The sequence below is a fragment of the Vanellus vanellus genome (assembly GCF_965231255.1).
Source record: "Vanellus vanellus genome assembly, chromosome: 2".
Taxonomy (NCBI): domain Eukaryota; kingdom Metazoa; phylum Chordata; class Aves; order Charadriiformes; family Charadriidae; genus Vanellus; species Vanellus vanellus.
The window spans coordinates 62167208-62189115 of NC_138906.1; the positions used below are offsets into that span (position 1 = coordinate 62167208).

Here is a 21908-nt window from a genome sequence, read left to right on the forward strand (position 1 = left end):
GCCAGAGGCGCTATAAATACTAATACAGCCTGTCTATTGAGGTTTGCATCCGTGCAATCCGCACACAAATGGAAAGAAGTGTTGGGAGCTCCATTTGGTACGTGCTGAAAGCAGCGAGAGGGAGCTGATTTGACCAAGGCTGTGCAAGGAGAGGTGGTGGCAGAGCAGGGAGGGGGCAGATGCAGGCAGCGCGACCAGGGATGGATGGCCGCTACTCTGCCGCCAGTGCCGAGAGCGACGAGACATTTAATGCCGGTTGTCGCAGTGATACACAAAGAGCGAAACGCGTTTTTCAGCCTGAATGGCTTCAGTGAGATCAGGGAAAAGGAAAACGCTCAACACGCCTCCACAAAGAGAGAGCGCAGCGAGTAGCACAATGTGCCGCAGCCACCGTGAGTGGCTCCAGCACTTGCTGCCAACCTCCTTGGAGACGCGCTGAAGCTCCCTTACATTTCAAAGGTGCAGGGCAGGCAGCAGAAGAATTGGGTTCACGACATCTCCCCTGTATTTACATAGCTAATACATCGCTGAATACCACCAGCTTCCCTCTTCTTGCCTGCCATTCAAGACCGGCCATTAAGCGCTGAATGAACTAAGAGTAGCTAATCTGCAATACTTTTCACATGCCATAATTTAGTATGATTTGTTGAAAGTGGCCTTCTTTGACAGCCTCATTTACTGTGGAGATGTAATGCCTTTCAAATGTTTATTGTGAGCGATGTATCCGCGCAGTAGCATCAGCCTTTGCTGATTTTATTATTGCGCTGCCGGAGGAACGCAGATGTATCCTTCAGGTTTTATGAAACTCACAACGTTCTTGTCAATTTAAGGATGAAAGACCTAAACCAGCGACACTCCACCTGGGTATTTTATACGCGGTCTATTCTATTTCTCATACTTCCTTTGGAGACTGAGTTTGAAAAGAAGAAAGCAAAGCCGGGAATCACTCTCACAGGGAAAAGCTGTCCTGTCAAACCCACGCACACGACATGGAGCCTGATGTTCTGCCCCCCTCCCTGCCCACAACCATGCCAAATTCCACGCCAAATTTGCAGTGGTGGTTGGGGTGGGGCTTTTTTTCTTTTTTAACAACTGTCATTAATTCTAAAAGAAAACAAACTATGGAAAACAGCTTTTTGGGTTGTTTGGGTTTTTTTTTTTAAGCTGTTGTTATTATTTTTTGGCGGTGTTGCCACAGCTGCTTGCAGGCTGCTCTGGGGAAGGTGGAGCACGAGGAGCCAAACGTGGAGTTCACCACCTGCACTTGGAAAGAGTTCAGCCGCAAAGAGCTGGATTCTTGTTCTCCTCCAGTGCGATACACCTGCATGGGACCCCTGATGGGCGAGCGGACAAACCGCTCCAGTAAGACACTTCGGGCTGCTGGGAGCCACGCTTCGCCTGCCAAACTTTCAGGAGAGTTGTGCCATCTTTGCAGGCAGTGTGGAGGTGGGAGCATCAGCCTCCACGCCTGCGCTCCTTCTTCTCCTGCACTCCACTGCGGTTCTTCGCTCACAGGCTGCTTTCCATCCAGGTTGAGTAATGCTGCACTACTCCTTTAACGAGCTGTATAGAGAAAGAGCTCCCAGAAAGCTTTCTTTTTTCTATAGCTCAGCTTCCAATTTACAGGCATATACCCCATTCTCACGACGCGCTTAGCAGGGGAATTTCACATTGCAGGATCACGGGCTAAGGGAGTACAAAAACCCCTGAAACAAACAGGAAAAAAAAAAACCCACACCAAACCAAACCCAAAATAACTCCAAAACATGTCACCATTAGCTCATGGCTATGATGTTTTAGGCTGAATGAACTACGTTGGCTGCTCATGTGTACAATGCCACAGAAAATACTTGACAACAATGAGGTCACTGAGGGCACTTTAGCAAAAAGTAAACCACAGCCTACAACGCTTGGCACGTCTGATACAACCTGGGGCACGTCTAATACAACCTGGCTGTTTGCCAGTCTTTGTCAAACCAGGGAATTAAAAGATTTCTGTATAGACCTTGGAATAAATTCATCCCGGCTGCAACATCAGGGATGAATTACATCTGGATTTTGCACATATTTGGTAAACTGGCGCTCCAAAGTCTCTACTTGCATTTAAAATAAAGAGGATGTTTTCAATTTCCCAGGCTTTTTATTTTAAAAGGGAAAATAAAATTTTAAAAGCATTCAGGCACCTTGCAGTGGGAATTTTTCCTCTGTTTTCCCCTTCTTCTTTTTTTTTTTTTTTTTTTTAATAGATAACATCTATTTTAAAATATCCAGGCCAGAACTATGATCAGCAAACACAATTAAACATTGACTCAGACTGAGGCTTGTGCCAAATGGCAAACTGCCCCATATAAAGGTACTTTTAGTCGCTTTCTATTTATCTGTCTCTGCCTTGAAGTCTTCAGTATTAAAGAGCAGTGAGATTTTGGGACAGCTGGGCAGCATGCTGGGAAAAAGGAGCAAAAGAACCATTTTATTTTCTTGGCCTATCCGAGCTACAAACAGCTTTTCTACAATAGAAGAAGAACAAATGAGCAACTTCAGAAGAAAATGGACAGCTAAAATCTTATATAAGGGCCCATTTATGTCTGAAAAAAATCAAACTGATGTAAAAACAGCATCTGAAATAAAAAATGTGAGGGAAATTTAAGACAGAAAATGACTTCCCAATGTTAATACTTATCGTGTCAGTCAAAGCAACTCACTTTTTGGTGGTATTTTACTGCAATATTCCAAGCTATGGAAAAAATGAAGTTTCATTATAATGATGATTGCCAATTCTTTTCTTTATAGCACTACACCTGCCAGCTGAGTGCTGGGTAAGCTCAGGTGAGAACTCCAAGCTTGCAAAACAAAATGAGCTTTTTCCCAGATCTTTTTCCATGAGGTAGAGACTGCCTTACACCTGCTGACTATGGGGACGTGGGCAGTCTTCCCACCACTTCTGTCCTTTCCTCCAAACTCCAGAGACTACATCTTTCTTCAGTGGTTGTTGCTTGGTCTCTCATGCAGGTATGGGCTCTGCAGGGTCAGAGGTTACCAGAGCATTACTTGCCTTAGGGAGATGGGGTTTATCACCATTGGGTCATCTGATGGATGCTTCCTTTTTACCATAGCCTGCGGGACTTCACGTGGGACTCCTTCTCACCATGTACGTTCTCTCCCGTGCCCTCTCGAGTCAGGTCAACTGATGGAGACTGCTGGAAATCTACAGTTGCTTTTGGTACCATATCCTTTGCCGTCCCTGAAACCATGGCTTTTCCAAACGACAGCTGGGACTGTTGCCTTTAACCACTGAACTTTAGCAAATATGGTGACAGCTCATGACCGCAGCCCTGCCAGCTTCAGTGCCTCCCGCAGGGCTCCAAGTGCCACATTCGCTACAGTCTCATAAACCACATATGGCTCTTTTTCTAACCATATTTTCATCAATGAATAGAAACGTCCCTGTATGATGTTAGGCTGTGAAAGATCCCGACAATTGGACTCTTTCCTCCTCTGCCAGAGAGATTTTGGGGTTTATGCTGTGTTTAGTCCCATTGCTACCCAGCGGTGAACAGTACTCTTGCCTTTCAGCTGTGATAATCTCCAAATAATCCAAACTATCCTGTGGTTTTATCATCTGTCTGCATATGCCCATTTGCCTCAAAGTGATTCTCCTGCCCATTACAATTTTCCGGTAGCCCAAGCTCTTCCACATTACCCAGCGCAGCTCCAGGCAGTGTTTTGGTGGCCATCAGTCATGGTCCCCCCCTTTCCTTGGGATCTCATCCATCAGTCCACAATACTACACCTCATGTATCCGATGATGAAGTGCAACGTGACCAGACTCAATGTCTCTAAAACTTCAGTGAGAAAAGGCTTTCTAAGGTTTCTAAACTGCAGGTTACACTACATCAAGACGGTTTCCCAGAGCCTCCGTCAAACTCCGAGATCCTTTTACCATGCTCCGCATACGCTATCCTCACCTCCTCAGCTGTAAATGTGTTTTTTGGGAATCTGTCACGCTCTTAACACTTTGCCAGTCTCCAGACTGACAGATGCCAATGCTCACAGATTAGCGCAAAAAGAGCAGAGACCTGGAGGCTGGAAGGTAGTTCTTGGGTTTCGTCCTAACGTGCTGCCTACCCCTAATTGGGAAAATACGTCACAAGGATACAGGGAAAATGTATTCTTCCTTGCATAGCATATGCTTCTTAAATAAAATAAATAGATAACAACCCCCGTGTTGCATACCAACAACGTGCAGTATACAAACGTGACTCAGGGAGCCAAATGTCTAAAGCAAATACGCCAGTAAAGGAGAACATCAATCTGAGCTGAAGGGAAGCTGCTGGCTGGATGATAAAAGCAGGCACGGCCTTTTCTTCAAACTCAGCGTAGCCCTTGAATGTTATGGTGAACTCTCGTCTTCCCATGATGAAATCCTGAGCCTGGGTGGGCAGGGAGGGAGAGAGGAGCTGCTGGGGAGGGAGGGAGGGAGGGGGAGGAACCGCAGTGCCTCTGAGTACTGCTAAAGTATAAAGACATTAAAGGGCCATCAGCAGCTCACGAGCAGAACCCTGCATTTATTACAGCATAGCAAATTTTCAGAGATGAGCTCCTTTCATTTAGGTCTGCAGCTGCTTCTGACATCTCCCAGCTGAAAAGGGCTGAGCATTCTCGTAATATTAAAAACTCAGCTTCTTTTCCTCTTGAAACTGTAGAGAGGAAGAGCAATAAAAAAATGAAATAAAATAAATAGTCTGCTGTGTCCTGCCTGTTTACTCTCAGGCATAGGAGGACTGTATCAAATTTAACGTGGGGGGAAAACTGGAGCCAAAAGATTTGTTTCTAGAATCCGTGCTCTCACTGACCGTATGTAAGCCATATAAAATTTAATATGTGACTCTGATCTTTACGGTAATGCTGTGAGTCATCCACTAATGGTCAGTCTCCCCCGGTTGGAACTCATTATGTGGCAAGTCTCATTATAAATAAATCCTTTTATCAGAAGAATTTAAATTCCCACTGCTTGTTCCAGGTGCCTAAACAGCCAGGGTCTAATTAACTAATGACGCTGGCCAAACCGCAAAAACAATTTGTCTACCAGGTGACATTACCATACATATATGCAACATCCTCTGGCAGCAAACTGGGCAGTATATACGAAAGATCATGGCTTTAAAAGTTCATTTTCCATAGGCACAGGTCAGAGATGACACAGGCACCACATTTGTCATGTAGCCAGCGAGTAAATGAGACTGCACTGTACAGCAACCTGTATGTACACACAAAGCATATATTAATGGATCAAAAGATGACTCTTGTCTCTGCATCGTGTCACTGTTTTCACTGATGCGGGTTCGCTGTTTGGCTCTGCAAGCACCTCGTTCATCAACACTTGTTGCGTTTACAATTTCAATGCCACGGAAAGATGAAACTGAAGAAAAAAAAACACAACACTTTATCACACAGAAACATTAATATCTCTCGACTGGAAACAAATTGCCCAAGGGATCTGCCTGATGCCTCCAAGCAGAGGAATGCTTTGAATGAAGCTAGGCGAGGCATGTGTCTAAAGAAATGTTTGATGCTGGATTATATGGTCTAACAGAATAACACCACACAAGTTAAAATAGAGAGCCTGCTTAGTTTTTTTCTATAAATCCAAATGAATGGTATCTAAATAGATACCTATAGAAAAGATTAAGCTAAGTGGAAACCACTTTCAGCTATAATGTAAGAAAGAAACTCTGTGATCTACAAGCAATGTTAAGATGTGCTAGTCAACACCAAGTAACAGCTGCTCTTAAGGTTTAAAAAAAGAATCGATTAAAATAAGTATTTCAGCTATTGCAAAAAAGACCAAATGAAAGACGAAAACCAGCACTGTGTGCTATTGACATACCAGAGGAGAATACAGAAAAGAAATTCAGAACTGAAAAGCCAGTAAAATAGGACATTAAGTGAATTTTTAGAATTCTGTGCCTTGAGAAAGTCAAGAGCATTTTTGTTTCCAGTTCAGAATGAAAACAACACTTCAGCTTTTTTCTCCGAAATAAATGTGGAGCTTTTTTTGTTTTTTTTTCTTCACCCTAATCTGGTATCTGTGTTAACAAAGGTGAAAAGACCAGAATGAACCTGAAGAACCAAATCCTTCTCTTTCTTCTCTCCCAGACCTAGTGGAGGCAGAGTAGGAAACCCCAAAATGTTATGGTCCCTGCTTCACCTGACCTGTGCCTACGTGACTCTGGACAGGCACCGTGTTCCCAGTCCTGCTGGGGACAACGAGAGGGCTGGAAGAAAGTGATGAGGATGAAAAATACATTATGGAAACTCCTGCACTTGCACTCCCATTCACAAATGTGTTTTCCTCCACTCCGGCAGTGCACTCACTGTAAGGAAGTTTGTGGATGAAGAGAAAGAGCATCTTAGTCTTTGATGTCACCCTCTCCTGTGAGAGAGCTGCGTGGCGTTGTAGGTACCAGGCAGGGCAGATCCTGACATCCGCGTCTTAAAAGTCACCCTCCTTCTGGAGACCAGTTCAAAATGCATTTTATATACATATATATATATATGAATGAAAGGGTTATGAGGGAGGGAGGGAAGTGAAACGTGCCGTAATTTTCCTTGCCCAGCCCTCACCAAAAGAAACAGACTCATGATTCAGAGGTGGATGAACAGACACATCTCTCTAAAGCTACTTTGCAGATACAAGTGTTTTTGCAAAGAAGCAACAGAAGGCTTGGTTATTCTGGGCCATCTTCATATACTGCTGTTTAGGAGCAGTTTAGATTTCTTGGAGACATGAAAGAGGTTTTTTAATTATTTTTTTTAATGAAACTGTCAAACTTTGCAACTGCAGCTTCTCTCTCCCTCTATTCCTTAGTTGATTATAAGAGAATTTTTTTTAAAAAAAGTCCAAAATTTTTTTTCCAGAACAAACTGAACTTTTTTCATCTTTTTGTAAAAAAAAATACATTGCTTTTCTCCCACCTCCCTCCCCCAGATGAGGAAACCTACATTCACCCATCTTTGCTGATATTTTAGGCCCTGGAATGACAAATGACAGAAAAACATTTATGGTTAATTATTCTGGCTTTCTTCTTTGTTTAAAAATCTTCATTACTGATGTATTATTCAATGCCTGACATGTTAAAAACAGAACAAAACATAGTTCCCTCTTGTTAAAACAACAAATACATAACTTCTTACTGCCAAAGTCTTTGGCCACTTAACTATAGCACATTCGCAGAAGCCATTTTCCCTCTCCTACCACATAGTGATTTTCAATATCATTTATCATGTCAAACAACTATCCTTAATATTTATGAATTATCTGACTGAAATGACAATTTTTCATGATATGCGCTTTCTGTTTTAACACCAGAACTCCTACTGCTATAGATAATGTCTATATGCTGAGAAGAGCTGGCTAAAAGTACATGATGAAGCATTTTTTGAGAAGATTTGGCATTCACTTTAGGTCATTTTTCATGAACATCCCGCATCATTTAAAATATCTCACTGAAATTCACTTTTGATGAGAAAGGTTCATTTTTCAAATCAAAATCACTTTTCATTTCAAAATGGATGCTAATGGACGGCAAAAAGAAATTTTCCTGGAGTAAAATGAAAACAAAAAGAATCCCTGACTTGACATCGTGCATTTTTTTTTTCTACCTAGCTTTTGTAGATTTTTGGCCCACAAAAATTTTCAAGTTATTCAATCTTTATAAAAAACTATAGTGGAAACATCTGAATTATAAATATCAACATTGCCTTAGTTAATTCATAATTCTTGTACATGTGAGAACAGTTCCCCTGCCTGCTCCGCAAGGAGCTCTCCCAAGCAGAAGAGGATCTGCTCAGACATTTGGAAACGTCTTGCTTGTTTGCACCACCAAAGAGAATCAAAGCCCCAGTACTCCTACTTCTTTTTTCGTTTCAGGGGCAGATCAAAAACATTCAGATTTCCTAAGCAGATGGCATCGTTTTAAATTGTGACCGCATTGTCCATGTGTGTCCCATATACTGTACGGATTATTCCTCAGAAGCGCTTGCTGGTGGCGGACCCAGCGGCACGTTGTGCCTTTGTTCTGCTCCTTGAAGCTTCCATAAATGTCTCCCCTTTGGAGTCGTGTGGGCTTTCTGTTGCATCTATGTCACCGGCATGTGTGAAGCCCTGCCATATTTTAATGGTATAAATGTTAAGGAAAGGCAAAGCAAACAGAATAATAAATAAGAACATGCTCTCCCCCTGTTGCTACTGCTAAGGTACTATTTATTTTAAGCTAGGAGCGCCTGCCAGAAAGGTGATCTGAGGGGTGGGTGGTTTAAAATGATGAATTATTATTCTTTTAAAGCATCACATTCACCCGGCATCTGTTCTGCCAGGTTTGCCAAGCAGATGTGTTTGCACTGTGGGATCTCTGCCCACTCCCTGGACTATCTGGCTGGCGTTCACATCAAGGCACCACCACAAACCAGGTCCTCCACAGTGTCCGAGCGGGCACAGCCTCCAACAGCTAAACTGAAGGCACGCAGTTTGTCCAAAATAATAATACTCTTGATGTGTATTTTTTTGAGCTCTAAATGTGATTTGGGCTAATTGCGGATAGCAGCTTTGCTTCAACTGCAATCTGTTTTCCGTTTTTCCTTTCCTGAACGCTCATGCAAGTTAAATATATTGTGGGGACTTTGTCCACTTAGCACGTGTCTCTGAAGGAGCAAAGGTGCTTGCCTGTAGGTAGGAGGTTGTCCTGCTTCCTTGGAAGGGGTCTCTCTCTGCTTGTAGGGTGGCAGTCATCAGGCAACAAGGACAACATTGCATTCCGAGGAGCCAAATTTACCTACCTATTTTATAACCCGCTGACAGAAAATGAAGAATAAACGCCTTATAAACCAAAAACTTTTTGGATGAGTATTTTGCCAGCAGAAAACAGAAGGCAGAAATTGTCAGATAAATCATTTGAGTAGTTCAGCCAGCCCCTTTCCCTGGCTACAAAGCTCTCTTTGGAGGAAAACACTAAGATTAAGTTATTGAGGGTAGATTACCATCAACTTTATCAACTGTGTCTGAATCATATGATCACCCCCACAGTACTGAAGTAACTCAGGGCAATGAAATCAATGGAGGAGGTAGGCTGCTTAACACCAGCAGAGAAGAAGTCTTCCTATGCCTGCACCAATAATAGCTATGAAAAAACCTTAAGTGGGTTTACTCATGGGTGAGGGAATGGGGGTGGAAACAGTTTCTCAGTAAATCCAAAATCCTGGCCAAGGATCCAGAAGGGGATTAGTATTACAGTATCCCACTTACTAGCTGGGCTGAGCTGAGCTTGTTAGAAAGGTGTTAAAGTTTCCTCTGCCAAGAGCATTTTGCAATAATCAGTTTATGAAAAATTCAATTTGGCAGCAAATTCTTGGCAGTCTCAAATCAACTGTACCTATTATACCCCAGTCACAAGTGGATGGGCAAAGGTGGCTCAGCACATCAGTCTCTCCTCCCCCTCCTCCCCAGCCTTGAAATTTGCTCAGCGATACTGGAGGAGGGAAAAAAAAGTGTTGTGTAACTAGTCTCCAAAATCCAGACAGCCATTAAGAACAAGAAGGAGAAAAAAAAAAAGAAGCGGGAAAAAGACAGCCAGCTGCAAAGCTTCTGGCAGGATCTTCCAGGTAAAAAGTCTGTTTGCATGGGCTTCCCGGGGCAAAGGAAACAGCCTGTGCCCTGTCACGACAAAATATTCACCCTGACTGGGAAAAATGTAAATGATGCTGAAGTGATAATGAGCACTCAAGTGGATTTCTTCCTGAAATGAGTCACAGCTGCTGTCAAAGCTCCATCAATTTGATTGCTGTAGCAGGGTGAGGAGAAAGCTCTCAGGAATGCCACCTGAAAGCCTTTGCTGTGGAAGAGTCATCCCACCAAGCCCGGGCAGGGGCCCAGCAGCACAGGGCAGCGTGAACATCTTCCCCATCCAGCTGGGAACAGGGCTTCCACCTGCCTCCTCTGGGGAGAAGCAGCGGTCCCTCCACAAACACAAACCATTGCATTATGGTGCATTGCTGTGCGTCGCGTTAGTAGCTTCACGACTGTTTTTCCACTAGAAGGCATTACTGGGACCATGGAGAGTAGGCTGGAGAGGAGACAGATGGTATTTTCTCTCTAATTTTGGAGTTTGAGAACAGAATTTGCACAGTTTGTTCCTCAGTCAACCCTTACTTTCAGCATAAAAAACTGTTACCTGCCAGAACATGAATGGTTTTGAAACACGCAATCAAAAAAAAAAAAAAAAAAAAAAAACAACCCAAATTTTAAAAAGCATGTGGAGGGGGAGCTTTCATCTTAAAGAGCTATGAAATTTGCATACCTGAGGTCTGATGCTATGGTTATTAATCAGATGCTTTGGAGGTATTAAAGACTCTCTCTCACTAATATCAAATGCGAACGTCCTTTCTTCCTCAAGATTTCCCAACAGATCTTTAAAGCTTTGGAGTTCCTTTCATTCTTAATACGCACCGTGATTATCTTGTATCTGCAGAGTTCTCCTTTACACCCAGAGTTTAATATCTTCCCCTCTCCAGCAGATCTCCTCTTCTTTTAGCTAGGGCTCCATTTTGGGTAACTGCTATTCTAAAACCTAATTTGCCCATCTATATTAATACGTGCCCTCAGAAGAACAGAATTTGGAAGCTTAGCCTGACATCTGCTGTGCCTATGCTCCACCAATTTACACGGTGTTATCCCGTCACGGGAATCCGCAAGCCAAAGTAAAAAGCCCCAGCTGCAATTAAGTGAAATCTCCTGCTCCATTTGACGTGGCCAAATGATTTCAATGTTGCTCTTTCCCATCTTCCTGGCTGTACTGAGAGATGGATAAGGAGCAGATGAGAGTTGTAAGGTGCACAGGCAACCCTTGTGCAGAATGAGACTTCATTCCTTCCTGGGAAGAGCAAGCTGATTCCCATGTACAGGAGCCTTTTAAGGGATAAACACTGCAGAGAGAGAGTGGAGTAGTTTTTTGTCGAAGTGAAAGGAGAACGAATTCCCATAAGACCTGAGAAAGCCATGGACAAACCTTTGGAAATGGTGGGTGAGAAGGTAAATGTTATTTTATGTATGCAAAACACAGGCTCTGGGGCAAATAACGTTTGTTCAAGGGGCACCCAATGCTACAGTGGTGCTGATGCAGGAACCCCTGGCCTGCTCGGGCCATGTTCCTCTGACTCTCCCTCACAAGCATGGACACACACTCGTTCACATACACCATCTTAATTAAAAGTCTCCAAAATCCAAATGCAAAGCATTCCCCCTTTTCCCACCTTGCTTCCACCGACCGCCACTCACTCCGCTGAAGGTGTAAATAGGTCAGGTGTTTCCATGGCCACAGCAAACCAAATAAGCAGTTGGGGTTCAGCGAGCAACGTGGCTTTTTTAATTGTTCCAGTGCCAGGTAACACGAGGTGTGTGGCACCACGCTGACAGTACCTAACTATCTCCTCTTGCTCATCAGCGACGTGATGGCTGGCACCAGCCCCCTTCCCCCCTCAAAACTGTTATCTCCTGCAAGCTTCAACAGGCAGCTCCCCTCATGGGGTAGCGCTGATGAAAAGTACATTTCACACGGAAAACGTCTCTTTGCATCGCCACTGCAAGTACTAATTGCCGGTTCCAGTGCGGCATTGAACCTATTCGCACAAGGTGCAATTAAGTTGTGACTCACAGCCACAGCATGCTGCAGAGGCCAAAAAGTATAAAATAAGCCCAAAAGAGGACAAGACAAATTCATGAGGGACATGTCTAATCAATAGGATGGTTGTGATGCCACACCGTTCGGGAAGACCCTCCTAAACCTCTCAATGCCTGAAGGTGAGGAGCTGTAGCACAGAGAAGAGTTTTTTGTACTTATATCCTATTTCTTTCCCAGAGTCCCTGCTGTTCCCCAGGATCCCAAGCTAGATGAACACATAGTCTTCCATCTCCTCACTGTGCCTAACAAAGAGAAAAACTGGGATGAACTGTGGAGATGATGGCTCTGAATCTGAGCAGTGCAGAGATGTCTCTGGCCCTAGTTGATGGCCGGGAGGGGAACATCCAGGACACCAGCTGGATCAGCCCTGTGCTGCATTTGACCAGTTGTCACAAGGCGTTTTCCAATTCTGATTTTTTTCTGTGTGTTGAATCATCTGGCTACTGTGGCATAGATCAGTTTTCACTCAGTGAAAAGCACCAGATCTTTCACACATCACAGACTGAGTTATTTGTCAATAAAATTGCTCATTTAAGACTGATTTATCTCCCTTTCCAGGGGCCAGACATAAGGATGTCTACTCTGGCTAGTGTTGCTCATGAAAGCACTGGCTGGAAGATTTTGTCCCATAACCTGCCACCTAAAACCATCCCCATCTCAGCAGTGTTGTTCACTGAAGGCTCCTTGCAATTACGAAGAGGAGTCGGAGCAAGACTTTTAGCAGGCTGCCTTGGTGCCCAGCAGGAGCCCTCCCTGTTTCCCCATCCTGGAAAATGGATGTACCAATCTCTTCTGCAAATTGTCAAGCATATGGACACCCTGATATAAATACTGCTACAAAAGTAAAAATAGTAATAGACATATTAATAATCCCAATATGCTATGAGATCCTGGGATTTCAGTTCAGGCTCTAATGGCACACGATTGAAATACTGCAGTTTCTCCGGTCCTTCATTTATCTCCCAGGCTAGCAAAGGAGAAGAAGGGTCCACACCAAGACCTCCTCTCTCCTGTAATCAAACAGAGCTCAAACCTCCACAGAGGGAGCCTTAGTTTTCCTGACTGACTTCTTCTAGTACAAGCTGACCTCCTCCTCTAAAAAACCATCTCAGCTACACTTCCCACCTTTTGGCAGTCTGACTTACCAAAGGATGTTGGGACTACGATTGTATTGCCCGGGCCACGCTAAAGCCAATGATGCTCTTCACCTCTGATCACTCATCTCAGCAAGCTGGGGCCTGAAACTTGGCCTTGTCTCCTGCCAACACCGCCACCACAAATAACCAGTGCCAACCAAAGCAAGTGCTCTTGCTCTTGCCCCTCTACATGTCTTCTCGCACAACTAATGGGGCTTTAAATTCACGGTGTTGTTGAGGGCTTGACAAACAGTTCAGAGGGCAATAACCAGCTCAGCTCACTGCCATTCCCCAACTTATTACCTTGACACTGCTCATGTGCCCCTGGTGTCTAGAAGTGTGAAAAGGGAAAGGATTTTAATTTCAAGGTAAAATTCCTCAAACTTAATTGTTATGTGAGGCTTTGTATTTCGCCTCCAGTCTCTCTCAGAAACCTGATAAACATACGTTCCCAGTTTGAAAACATTGATTTTTTTCCTCCTCGGTATTTTTTTTTCCTAAAGTGAAATGAGAATCAGTAGAGATTTTCTTGTTTAACAGCATAAGATCTGGCATAATATACCAGTACCACCTTGTCACGACAAATAAACTTTACTTATTCATTGGCGTTAGCAATGTCCACGCAGCCCTGGGAATAGTGTGGTGTTGTTTCAGCTCATTACTGCGCTGTCAGCAAAGGGAGAGCAGTAGGGCTGAAATTCAACCCCCAAATACGTGTGCGCTGCTTGGAGCCTGCCATGGGGAGCTGTGTTATGGGTGGCTGTAAGAATGTTCTTTGGAAAGTCAAAGAGGACATAGTATGGGTGGCAGCAGACCTGGTGCTCCCCTCACACGTTTTCTCTGATCTTCAAGAAGTTGGGTCCCTCATCTGTAAAATGGGGATAACTGCATTCACAACCACTCCATAAAGCATATAAAACCTACAAAGAAGAAGAACAGTAGCAAAACAGATAACCCCACTGCTATCAGTCAGCTGTCTTCTAGGGAAACTTTCTTTATCTCTCAGGTTCTTATTATTAAGATAAATATATGTTGTATATAATTATTTATTTCCCCTCGCCCATATTTCGTCCACCCCCATTTTTTCTTCCATAGGAAACTTGTTAGTCTTGCATACCGACTAGATTTAGCACTAGATTTAGCCCTATTAGGGTTATCTGTAATAGAACAATTAATTGATCATTAAAAATATAGGGTTTAGGGAACAATGGATTCATGAGGAGGGAACGTAATGCAATACTATGGAAAATATATAGCAGGATTTAATATTGTATATTCCCATGCTTGGAAAGTCCTTCATTATAATCCTATGATGCCAATGATGTACTGAACAGCAAGTAATCCTAAAATCCAGTTAGCTTAGGCTTAGTGTACTGCAGGAGCACAGAAAGTAGCAAGAATCTATCCAGTCACATTGAACTACCGTAGTTAGTAGTTATGGGGCATGTTCAGGAAAAAATGCTTTATTTTGTTTTGCAGACCCCACTTTCCAAATGCCAGTACTTAGTAGGTCTATATAGCAACTGTTAGGCCATTGCCTAATATTGCAAGTCAAATCATAGGTCACTACATGCCTATTCCAAAATAATCCTCCCTCCCTGCCAAGTCCTAAGTCCCAGAAACCCTTACCATGGATAAGAAAATGGGAGATATGCAATCAGGTGCACAAGAAGGCATTGAAATGACAAAGCTTCTAAAATTACAAGTGCACTATACAATTTAACTTCAATGCTGATTTTCTGAACAAACACCAACTGTCTTGGACAGTCCTAGCAGTCCCACTGGAGACACCAGGACCCCATCTGGGAGGGGACATTAAATGCACTTCTAGCCCCTCCCTTATTCACTAACACCATCCATCATAATTACCAGTGGCTCACAAAACCTCACAGTTTTAGCAGTGGAATCTTTGGAAACTAGAGCCTGATTGTATAAGAGATTTCATTATTTTTTTTTCTTGGTGTTTTTTGCTTTGGTTTTGCCTTTTTTTTTTTTTTTTCTGCAGGATAGTTGTCCTTTGGATGTGGACAGCTGGATAGCTGTTGTTACATGGAGTGGAATTCTCAAGGGGGAAAAAGCCACCAAAAGAAAACCTCTCAGAAAGCATTCTGAAATACATTGTACAAAACCTTAAATATTGAGGCTAGGCAGATCATTTTAGCACTCTCATTCCCTGGCTGCTCACTAACCCTCAGACACATCCTGAAATAAATTTTTCAGTATGAAATTTCTTATGCATTCCTTAGGTGCTTATAAAGAAAATAAAAAGGAGGGGACGTTGTTTCACTGATTTCAGGGGGTTGTGGATAAGACTTCTGAAGCTACCTCAAAATGTTAAAAATATAGCCATTGTATTCTCCCCACTCCTTCTTTGTTTTTTAAAACAAGAGATGCTAACCTGTTTCTTGAACAATACCTTCCAGATTGCTAAATCAATTAATAGATTTCTTAATCAAAGTCTTTATTAATTTTGTAATGCTGCATCCCGGTAATATTTATCTACCCAGCAAAAACTCTCACGGAGAGCTTACCTAATTGACCGTTGCAACAGCAGCAATAGAGGTCTGTTTTCTGGTACTCAAATAAAAAAGACCAAGAGAGGAAAATTCATCCAAAAACGGGGAAAGAAAAAGGTAAAATACTATGAAAAATGATAAACAGCAATACCTGGAAACTCTAGGGCAGCAGCTGAGTCTGTGGCCCTCCATGTGTTACCAAGTATCACATATAATGAGTCAACGCCTGGGGCAAACTGTCTGACTGTCCCCATCTTCGTGGCAGCCCTGATAACAAGTGCAAGAAAAGACGGTGTTTTAACCATGGATACAGCGGTGGGGCCTCAGCTCCAGAGGGTGACATTAGACAAGTTGTTTTGTAACCTTAGCTGTGACAACTGAGAACCTACAGCTGCAACAGTACTTGACTTGGATCTGGATCAGCCTTAGATTACACCGCCTGTATGCAGCAAACACAGTTTTATTCATGCCTGGCTATTACAAATAAGAGTCCCTGCCTCCCTACCTTTTTCCCTTAGAGAAAGAAAATCAGAAAGTATTTTTGCTCCAGCACCGCCTGGAGGATCTACAGCAACATGATCTTATTTATTACCCGTCACTTCTCCGCAAACATTTCCTACTGTGTCAGACCAACCATTTATTATATCATTTCTCTCTGAGGTCTCAACATAATCCATCATCGGTAGTCACCTACCCTGCTTCCGCTCCAGGCCTTTGCATTGCACAGGGATCCACCAGCACGGACACCAGGGGCCTGGGCTGCTGCTGTTTTCCATTTCATCACTCTTCCACTACCACTTGGCCTGCCTGGAGCTGCCAACGTGTTGCTAAGGGTTCAACGGGGCACCTTCTTTATGAGCCTTCCCTACCAACATCCCCTTAACATAGGAGATGTCAACCTGCCTGTTTTGTGAACACCTCACCTCCTTCTTTCTTTAAGAAGAAACGGATGGAGGTTTCCTTCCCCATGAATAATCGCACTGCCTTCCCACCCTCCCCTCCACACACCCCCCTATAGATTTTTACCTAACTTTTCTTAATCACTGCAGGGAAGAGGTGGGAGTGTAAGCAAAGGTGCAGTTGCCATTGTAGCAGCAAGGGAGAGGTGGCTGAACTTGCCAGGAAAGTAACAAGGGAAACCCAGCATTAGATAGATCTAAGACAGATCTAGATTCAGGACAAAGACATCTAAATGTAAACATTTCTAGTGAGAACATGTTAGCATTTGCCAGTGAAGTTTGTCAATAACAAGTGAAGCAAGAACAGGGGCTACTCGGACAGGAACAGACTCAGCTCCACATGGGTATGTCCTCCTCAGACCTCCTCAAAGGATGGGTCATGTAGTCCTCTTAAGTACCTCTATAGCTTCATGCTATGCTTCATGTTCATGCATTCTTTTTCTGCGTTTCAAATAATCGTCCCCCCTTTTGTTTTTTTTAGGAGGTGAGAGTTTGTAAACAATACACAACTGTAGCTGTAAACAAACTTGTCTGGAAATTGCCTTTGCTCTGGGGAGCATCTGGTAGAAAATCTGTCCCAGTCTTCTCTTCCCAGTCTCTCTGCCAAACAGCCTTTCTCCCTTGCTCTTTGTTTCCAGACCTTGGTGGGAATGGAACAGGCCATCATCAGATTTTTTGTGCCAGAAAGGGAAAGCAGTGTTCCTTTACAAACTTACAGAAGTGTAGGATTGTCGATAAACGACAGAGGGGTGCCTTGCTTGCATACTTGGTTATCACCAGCTTCACCAGCAGTGGTGTCAGGATCCTAACAGGGTCGATTTTACGAGTGGCTAGCCCGTGCTTTTGTATGTTATAGAAACCATATTCTCAAATGCACACATGTATATATAGTCCTAGGGCATAGGAAAAGGCAGATGTTTGTAATAGCTGAAGAAGCAAAAGGGATTGTCTTCCTCACTAGCTAGATGTGTACCCCATTAGGGTATATTCTTCTATTTCCTTAACACCAAATTAAAGTAACTCTGACCAGGTAATGTGTTTAAAGTAATGGGGGGGACTCCCATACTGCTTAGAAATGTAACTGGATTTTCTCATGATATGTTGCAGTGACATTACAACCTAAATGCCCAAGAAATTACTAGAATGATGGGAGGGTAATGGAGGGATGTACTACACAGTGTAATACAGAAGCCCATAAACCTATAACGTCAGTTTCTTATGAAACTGATGCATAATTCTAATTAAAAAAAAAAAAGGAAGAATTGTGCAGATACAGCAATGACTGCATGACCTAATTGGTTGTAAAAGGTCAATTGTAAAACTTATTTGGATATGCCCTCTAATTTCTATGCAAGATAAGTGATTTGCATACAAAGCAGGAGAAACATTTAATTCTTCTCAAAATTTTGTAACGCCGAGCATTTTCTCGTAATGGCTAAATAAACAAAAAAACCCCTTTTTATTAACAAGCTGTCCTGTCCCCAGCAGTGCTGGAGATACACATGCTCATTTATGCTTTCCTACCTGGACGCAAGATCCTTTGCAAGGCGACAGATCTGGCTCTTCAGGGACGCAGATCACTGCACCTCTCCTGAGGGGCTCTTAGCTGCCGAGTTTAGCGGCAGCGAAATCCACTTTCATCTTGTATTTAAAAACTGGCATCAAATTTGCAAGTGGCTTCTCTGTGAGCTGCTTAGAGAGGCACTTTCAAAGTTGCAAATTAATGACTTTCAAAGGGAGATGGCCATGTATTTTCCCTGTGCCTTGGCATGTCTCCCTTCAGCAAAACACCAGCCCTCAGCGCTGGCACATCCCTGTGTGGGAGCTTCTGCTCAGGCATGGCTGAAGCACTGGTTTGAGGTGCAACAAATTCTGGCTCACGTATCAAAATAAGAGGAATAGAAGCCGGGGTGGGTGCATGGTGGGAAGTAGAGAGGGAGCTGGAGAAAGGTTTGACTGGAAGCATGAGTGAGGGCGATACGAGATGTATGGGATTATCATAGTTTACATACTGTCCTCATTGCCAACCAACCACGTCAAGTCCCCAGTGCAGTGCTGGCTATGGAGAGGTCAGGACTAGCAGGACAGTAATAGTGTTACAGTAGCACAGTGTCCTCAGTCAGAGGTACCAGCCCAGGAAGGATCTCGCAACCTCCCCAAGATGTCGTGGTTCATGCAGCAAAAAGCCTTCGGTGCACTTTGAGGCATGACCACACATTCAATTGTCACATGCAGCACCAAGAAAAGGCACTTTCTATCTTTCTTGTCAAGACCTTGTTCAAATATTAATGTTTTCAACCAAAAACCTCTCCTGGAAGAAAGATGGTAGACCTAGACTACACCTACAGACACCTGACACTTATGAAGTTGGACCTTTCTCATCCGTTCCATATTGTATTTATTTGGTCCAGATAGTGCTTATTTATTCCACAACTCCCCAAAAATTGTTTCACTGCTACCCATAGACGGAAACAGTGAGGACGGCACTGATCCAAAGCCTACCACAGTCAAGGGAAGGACTCCTACTGATTTTAATGTCTTCCGCATCAATCTAACTCTCCAGGAGCACTGCTGAGGCCGACCTTGGTAGCGCACCAATTTAGACCAGAAATCGCTGAATTAGAGACGCGTCTTTTTTTTATTATTTATTATTATTATTATTGCTTTTTTTCTTTATTTTGGAAGCAGCAGCAGCATCTGGCTTCCAGCGCACAGCAGACTGTCACACCGCAGACAAAGCCTGCTCGACTCCCTAAGCAAACCTGCCTCGCTCCATCCCTGAGCCTGTACGTAGGCACCACGCGGGCACACGCACACGTTGTTCAGCAGAAGTCACGCTGCGGCACACGGATCTCTTCTGATCTGCCTGACGGCCCTGCCTCCCCTCATACAGCCAACAGAGAGGGGGGTCACAGAAAGGGAACAGGACACTGGAAATGAACGTGTGAAGCGTTTACAAGCCTTTCGGCTCCCCCTTCCTCTCTCCAGCCTCTACGTTAAGTAAACACCACCGAGATATTTTGTTGTTTTTACCAAAAGAAGCCATTATGGTTTGAAAAAGAAAAAAAAAAGAAAAAAAAAGAAAAAAGAAGAAAGAAAAAAAGGAGATGGGAGACCTTAAGATATCACCCCCGAGCAGACAGATCAGATACTTTTAGAGCAGAGCGATAGCACTTCTCCCCTCCCCACAAGTGCAGTCAGCACATTTGATTTCTTTTTCTCTCTCTCTCCCATGTTTATTATTAAAACACGTCACCACCATCTAATCACCACTGGAATTGAAAGTAACTTTGCACAGGAGCATTCTAAAATTAGAGAACGCCGATTAAAATTAATACAAACCCAAAGTGCTGTGCTGTAAAGAAAGCACGGCCAACAGATGAGCAAACGCACCCCAGATCTGCTAATTTCACGGTGCCAATACTTGATTTTCAGTAATATTTTGTGTGTGTTTCCCTCCTCTAAGAGTAGTGCCACGAAACAGCCAGCCTGGAGCTATGCTGAGACCTTCTCCTTACCCCATCCACACAGCAGACGCAGTCCCAATCCAGGAGCTTCCCGTCTTTCTGCTCCGGAGGAGTCACTGCCGCTGCCCCGCTCCACGTCCCGCAGACAGCTGGGACCAGCCCAGGGGGCCGGGGCATCGCCGTGACGGGACACGGCCCTTCCTGATATAATGGGAAGGCCGGTGCCAACGCCGGCATCGGTCCAGGCGGGATTCCAGCGCGGCGGCCGTCCCGCACCTGTCGCAGGGCACCAACCGGGACAATCAGCTGCACAGCTAATATTAACCACCCGCGCCGCCGGCACCAGGGAAGCACGACAGGGACGGGAGCATGATCCAGGCATATAACAGCTTGTAGGGAAATAACTGTCCAGTTCGGCCTTTAGTTAAAAGGAAAACAAACAAAAAAAAGAGTGAATATCCCACCAGATGGATAACCTGCACAGAAGTTCCAGAACCTGCCACGGTCCTTTCCCATTCATCACATTAGCCTGCTTTTCTCTCCAGCAGTGGTTCTGGTCCTTCCAAAACTGCTGGCCACAAATAGGAAAGGATGTATTCGTATTTACTGTCTCTGCTACCTCGGCACCAACAACCTCAGGTCCTCCAACAGGCGAAAGAGAAACACCAGGCTGAGCCTCAGCTGTGCCGAGGGTGACAGGCGCGTGGTTGCATGACTTAGTGGTATGCTTTGATTTGTGGCTACTGGGAAAGCACCAGGACAGACAGTGCTGTTGCACACAGCAAGAAGGTAAAATAAGCTAGTGCTATAAGTGACTCATAAAAACCAAAAGCAAGAAAACCTTCTCACCCAGCATAACCTGCAATCATAACATAGCATGTTAACGTCCCGCTAAAAAAAAACAAAAACCACCCACAGAATTGGGCCAGGGGTTTTTGGTTTGGTTTTTTTTTTTGGTTTTTTTTTTTTTAAGGAATTTTTGCAGTGCTTGATTTCCTCTGCTACCTGGATATTGCAGGGGTCTCCAGGCACCAGGGGATGCGATGAAGGCATGCACTGCAGAAGCAATAAGCACCAGAGGGCAGCTTAAATACAAATGTGAGCTCCAACTCCAAATTCTCTGACCAAGCAGTTTACAGCACATCTTCCAGAGCCCTAGCTGTAAGCTTCTTTGATGCATCCATTTTGTTTCCATAAAACGACTTTGTTCAAGATGAAAGAGATGGAAAGCAAGAGCTACAAGGCCCTGCTTTCTGCGAGACCTACCTGAAGGGAACAGGACCCAATGGTGGCAGTGTTTGTGGAGAAAAATAAGTGGGGAAGCTCTCTTACTGGGTTCTGAAAGGTGTAAAGTCTTGCTGCTGGCTTCATGCTGGTGGGATGGTTATTTTAAACCACATCAGGGACCAGATGGTACCTTTTAAAAAAATGTGATTATAAGCTAAAATTTAAAAATACACTAGAAGCATTTGTGAAACTGTAGGAGAATTAAAGGGACAAACACCAAAAGTAAACATAGAGAGGCCTTGGGTTCTGAAGAAGAAAGCTGCTGCAGCCTGAGAAAGACAAAATGAAACTGGATGTTTCCACTTCTGCAGAATGTGGGAGGCTCCCTAGACAGCTCAATTAGAGAGAAAATGTGACGCAGCTGAATCCCTGCATCCCCCTTGCTTCCTCTGTGTAACCTCTTTGATCCCTGGGGAAAAGAAACTTGATTAATTTTCACAGCCAAGTCTCTCTTTTGATAGTAACGTATAGATCAGGCCAAGATGTGGGCAGGTTCTCTCCTTCCCCACTAGCTCTATCGTTTGTTTACCCAGCCAAGTCAAGATGGGCTCGGATGACTGCAATAGCCAAATATTCTCTACTCATTCCCTGACTAACCATTTGAGTCACCCAGTTTTAAAAAAAGGGTTTGGTTTAGCCAGAACATCTATCTTTAGACTAAATCTTTAAACAAGTATTTGACACTTAAATCTTTCAAATAGCATTATTGGTAGATTTGGAAAATTCTCTTCGTATTTTACAGCCTGTCAGAGAAAAGGTGTCGGGTGATGAAAGCTACCTAATCCAGCCCACTGGAGAAAGGAACATTTCT

At 43.8% G+C, this 21908-nt stretch overlaps 1 protein-coding gene across 8 annotated transcripts in view; it reads right to left on the reverse strand.

Annotated features, from left to right (window-relative positions):
* Positions 1 to 19952, reverse strand: part of ARPP21 (cAMP regulated phosphoprotein 21) — a 206583-nt gene extending 186631 nt beyond the window's left edge. For all 8 annotated transcript variants that reach the window (XM_082498959.1, XM_082498966.1, XM_082498965.1 and 5 more), the window contains exon 1: positions 19862 to 19952. The gene's annotated coding sequence lies outside the window, so the exon portion shown is untranslated. The remainder of the gene's footprint in view (positions 1 to 19861) is intronic.
* Between the last annotated feature and the right edge of the window lie 1956 nt (positions 19953 to 21908).